A 6,000-nucleotide genomic window follows, 5' to 3' on the forward strand; every position below is an offset into this window, starting at 1 on the left:
ACACAAACATCTTGAGAACTGTTATGTAACACACTTCCATTTCCAGTTTAGTCCTTCCAAATTATCACTGAAACAAGCAGCATTAGGTAGCAAACAAATACAGCTAAGACAGCTGAATCAGTAAAAACAAGTCAAGGAAACAGATTTTAGCCTGTTTCCTGAGGAAATGTACTTGTACGTGCATCTGTTCATCTGCCTGTTTGTACCTCCGAGTCCTGGTACTGTCATTGCTTGTCAGTTTTAACCAATGTGCAGAGGATACAGTGCAAAATGCTTCTTACATTTGCTGGAAAGAGACAATCAAATAGAGGGGAGAAAGCAATGAGACAGAGGCTACAGACTGCACTCAACCCTGATTTGTCCTCAGGGAGTCCACATGGGTGAAATACATCATGAACATCGCAAAAAAGAGGAAAAGCCTTGGTCAGTGTTTACACTTCAGAAGGCATCAGACAACCCGGCTTTGAGGCATAAATTCATAGGAACCCAGTCCTATTTTTCCTGTTCCTCCTGGAACTAGTTATTGATCCATCCATTCATTATCATTAGGAGTGCTGATCACTAGCATCAAGTTCCCTGCAACACATATAGAGGCATATACAAAGTGACTCAACAGTTAATGGTTGGGAATACAGTTGTACACAGTCAGTATTTAAATGTTGCTATGATGTTAGTGGTAAGAATAGTCATAATAGTACTTCAGAATTGCATGTTTGTTTGTTTTCCACCACAGATTACAAAAAGGATTCAGAAAATGCATAAACATTTTCACTTCTCTTTCACAGATGAGGCAAATGGGTCATTGAGTGCCAGGAATGTGGCTGTAACCCACCCAAAGAGATCCCAGATCCCTCTGGCTCCATCACTGTCTTCTTACTATTTGGTTAGGTCACCAAATGACAGCAGGTCCTGGAGCAGTAGTCAGTAAATACCATCACCCCAGAAGCTGGACAGTTTTACTGATATCACTCAGTATCAGAGCAAATAGTAGGAGCGGAAATGTTCACCTCTGCCTCACCTTCTAAACATTAGACCATGCTCTTTTCTCCTTACCCGTGTTCTCAGCTTTATGGATCCACTATATATAAAATTGCCAAATCACCATATCACTAAGTGATTCCAGGTTCATATTGCAGTATGCATTGTGGTCAGGAAAATATTTTCAAATACTGTTTAAACTTACAGTAATTCTTCAGAACTTGTTTTTATATTTGACTGTGGCCTTTTATCTCTTCCTAGTGCAGACAGGGACCTGACTGCATTAATCTGCAACTGATTTGTGTGATGGCAACATTTCCAGCTGCACAAGTGCTGTAACATCTACACCCAAATTAGCTCATGAGTCAATATATCTAGTTGGGTTATTACATGTATTGCATTAATTACCTACAAATGAAATACAGCTGCGTTGTCCGTTGCACCATTTTAAAACATCCACTTAACGAGCCTTAGAGTTCAAAAAGATCGTGAGCATTTGGTGACAACAAATAAAAAGGAAAGCTAATCTAGTCCTGTATTATCCAGCTGTAATTATTTTTTTTAGTAGAACCTAATCAGGTGTTTACCATAAACATGGGCTGTACTTCTAGTTTATTTTCTAAATAGGAGTTGGACACAGGAACCGTGCCTGGGTCACAGTCAAAGGCTTTCACTTGCAAAACAAGGTCACACAGGTCTTTGTGATAGAGACTTGAATAAAAAGAAACTTCTTTTCCAGCAGTTCAAGATAAGGCTGACATTTTGATGGATCCTCCTTAATCTTTTTCACATTTTCTTTTACTTAAACGAGGTGGCATCACCATGGCCTGGCAGTTTCCTCCGTTTCTGGGAGGAGAGGGAGCAGGGGAATTAGAGGGGAAGCACAGGATCAGGGGCTGGGAAGTTGTCTCCATATTTTCAGCAGCTGAAAGAATCTCCAGAGAGCTCCCAAATTGCCTGTATACTTTTTTATGTGCAGCATGTCAAGCACCTGTTTTCAATTGCATCTTTGGATCAGAAGATCTTCCTACTTGGGGCCTGCAAGCCTGGCCATAGCCTATAAAATGTCCCATGCATATGGCTGTCATTTCAGTTTTCTTTGCAAATGATTTCTGTTCTATGTGCAGGTGAGAGGCTTGTTTGAGGCCTGCTTACATCATATGTATGGATCTTGATCCCCACTGTAGGAAGTGTGTACGGAGGGCATTTGTCTAAACTTTTGGTCAGTGGGGGTCATTCTTATTGTAAATGGATTTTCACTCATAAACTATGCAAGATTGGTTTAAGTCCTCACTAGAGACCCCAGCTTTGCAGAAACTGTGGCACATGAAAGTAAGATGACTTCTCGTTCAAACTTGTCCCCATGCAACTTCCAGATGCTGACACATTGGCCAGCAGCTTTTGAATGACAGTCTACCACAGCTGCAGCAATGAGAGCTGGGTATATTCCATGTTACAAGAAACTGCGGTACACCCATTCCTGGGAAACAGCTGTTTCAAAGAAAATGTGGGATCACCAGAAGGAAATTGACCCTTCCGCTCACACGCAGGTGGCCTTATTGCCCCTTGTTTTATAAATCCTAATGTCAGACCTGGAGACAGAGCCACGCTGTTGGGTTAAAACCTGAGTGCAACTTCAAACACCCACATTTGTGGAAGTCTAGAGACTAGTGCTTGACCGAGTTCATCACCGAGGTATAGTTTGTGAATGGAGGTCAGTCAGCTAAAGGAGGTGGAAAGGAAAGAAGAAGGAGAAAAAGGTCTTTAAGATAAAGGGGTAAACTATGGGTTAAACAGGCTATTCATTCACAAAATGTCACAATAAACAATAAACTTGCCTGAGGAAGCAAGTTAGTACTCCTTTTCCCCCAGGGAAGTACACAAGATGAAAAAGTGACCCAAGAAGATGTGGGAGCCTCAGTGAGAAAAGAAGCATCTCTTTCTTCCTGCTGTGGCTGTCCACAGACGCTCAACAGCTGCCAAACACCCTTTGGTGGCACTAAAAGACCTAGAAAAGCCCCAGGGAAAGACTGCTGCCATGGTGTCCAAAGGCCATGTCTGGAGGAGGCTGTCCCCTCCTCATGAGTCTCAGAGATCTCAGTGCCCAGGCTGGAAAGCAAGTGTCTCCAAGGCGGACAACTCCATGCTGCTAGCGGCAGCCCCTGTGATGATGTCCACCCACAAAGCAGCTGAAGCAGCTTCACGTAAACAACCTTTTTTTTAACTAACAAAGCCACAAGCTGGTGGGGCCAGTGAGAGGCTGTGGAAAAAAAAAAACAGGCTGGGAGGCAGAAGTACAAGAGAAGTTAGATGTCACCCTCCAAAGTGATCAGTGCAGGAGGCTGGCTCAGTGGCTTTCTCCATGAGATGCGTGGCCTCCCACCGCCTGCCCCAAGCTCCCAGCCTGCCTCATGGGGTGCCCAGACCCAGCTGCCTGTAGTGCCCAGGAAGGGGAAACTGCACCACAAGGCCCAGGGCTGGCCAGCTCCACATGGAGGAGCGGGTGTGTGCTGCTCTCCCAGGCGCTCGGGTGAAGTTTTGGTTTATAATATCAAAACATCCTTGACGCTTACATTCCTCTGGACAAAGGCTTTCACACTTGAGACCCCCAGTGTTTTCCTTCCCATTATCATGATTACAGAGCATGTAATCCCCCTTCTCGTCTTTTTTTTGCCTTCATTTGATCTGTCATCAAGAAGCTGTTTTCTTTTCTCCCCTGCCCACTGTGTCCCTCACAGCCCCGGCCGTCTCTGGGAAACGCACACAGGCACACATGGCCTTTACTGTAGGGCATCCCTCAAAGTGAGGAAAAAAACCAAGATCAAAAAGTCACAAGTGTAGCAGATGTCAAGTAGTCCCTCAAGACCTCTACTTAACCCCTTCCTTGGGCTTTGCTGAACCTTGACAAGAAATCAATCAGAAGCAAAAGTAAAGCTTTTCTAAAACTTTACTGTGTTTTATTATAAATCAGGGATTTGTTTATGTATCCCAATGACTTGCTCGACTGCAGGAAACATTTAATGAAGCCAGAGCTGGCTTAAAACCCTGGCTATGAACCTACTTACTACTAATTAGGGTTGTTTATGACTTTATGTAATAAAGTTTGACGTTGCAAACTGTGAACACTTTTTACAGTACTTCCTTCTCTTTCTACCCCTGAAATGTCATCTAAAACCAGGTGTATGAAATGTCTGTGCAGCAGTTAAGCAATCAATGCCTCTTATCTAAATGACAGAGATGTATGGGGCATTTAAAGCCTAATGATTATAAATGGGAGAGAAAATAAGCGTGGAGGAACTTTTCCATCTTTTTTCTCTAAGTACAGTATGCCTTGCAAATTTATCTTATTCTCTGCAAGCCACTTCAGGATTGCCTACAACTCCTTACACAATGAAAAATTGCAAGCCATTTTGTAGAGGGAAAATATCTTCTCAAATTTCAGCTTTGTCTACAGTTTGGAGAATACTGCACAAGTTAAAACTGAAAAAAAAATGTAACAAAAAACATTAAGTTAGCCTGAAAATGTCAAAAAATCTGAAAAGAGTTTGTTGGAACAAAATACTGAAAAATTATTTTCCTGTGAGCACAGTGGGTTTTCCAGGTCCTCTGAAGACTGAGGGTTTTTTTCTACCTCTGTATTTTGTTCTTACTCAGTTTTGGTTTTCAGCTGCTGGTTCCAGTTCTGCAATCAGTTCTATCCTGGCAGACTTTTTCACCTAGGCAGAGATCCTGTGAGGACTTTTCATCTTTGCACAAGACCTAACTCCTCCAGTTAGATCAGATTGCAGGATCAGGGCCTGAGCATGAATACATCCAGCCCTCACAGGAAGTACTTGACTTGGCCAAAGAAGCGTAACTCAAAAAACAACACTCTACATCATATGGAAAAAACAACTTCACCGAATATCTTCGTCTCTAGCGTTCTGCCACCGCAACCAGCAGCTACAAGAAAAGGTGAAATGCCAATCCTCTGCCAGGACCACTTTGGAAGAGTAAAAGTACAACTGAACTCTGCACAGGCACAGAAGTCTGTAATTATGACTCTTCATGCATGACTGGTATCTTTATTGTGTATGATGCAGTTTGATCTTTATCTTCCTGATTACAGGCACAAGGACAACAGGGGCATGACCTTCATCTCTGCCTTACCACTCCCAGTGGTGTGGGGAGTTTCAGCCCATGGTCTGTCTTATCACTGGCAATCCAGCCACTTTCCAAACTGCAATAATGGAAGTTTTTGTCCAGAGGCTGCAGGACATATCATGCATCACAGCCTTACACCCTTGGAGGACCTCAGCCACGCCAACACATAAAAACCAACTGCACATGCACAGTAGGTTCAATGCCTGATCTACCTTCAGCAGGTCTGCATAAGCCAAACCCTCTCCCCTTAATTCTTTTCCTCATAGCTGATGTCCTTCACTGAGCTCTGCCTTGCCTGCTCACTGAGGAGAATGAATTTCACATATTGAAGCATATGCTGTGAGAGACCACCTGCTAGAGGTGAAAACCCAGAACATATGAGCTAGCAAGGACTAGATCCATGGACTAGATCACGGATCCATGGATCCATGGACTAGATCATGGGATAGATCATGGACCCAAAATATCAGAGGACCTGGGGTGACATGCAAAAAGGTCAGACTGCCATCAACACACAAAATCTGAACTGAACTTAATAGCCACAGGACAAAAGCAGACAGCATGCTCAAGGGCACACAGAATTGTGCATACCTCTGAGAATATCTAACTTTGCATGAGCTCTGGGCCAGGGCTGACAATACTGGGACAGTCTTATAAATGTGTCTAGGGACCTAAGCATGTGAATGCAGACTCAGTGCATTTTCAAACAAGTTTAAGCAGAATAGATATCTGGCATCAAATTATCCTAGGTCTTCAGCTTCTAATTTGTCTTGGTGTACCTGAAAAGTTCAGAAGCACCTATCTATCTCCTAAGACATTTAAACACCTTTGAAAAGCTGGCACTTATGTCTGGGGTCTATGGACATTGCCCCATTACAT

This window comes from Nyctibius grandis, chromosome Z (genome assembly GCF_013368605.1).
Source record: "Nyctibius grandis isolate bNycGra1 chromosome Z, bNycGra1.pri, whole genome shotgun sequence".
Lineage (NCBI taxonomy): Eukaryota > Metazoa > Chordata > Aves > Nyctibiiformes > Nyctibiidae > Nyctibius > Nyctibius grandis.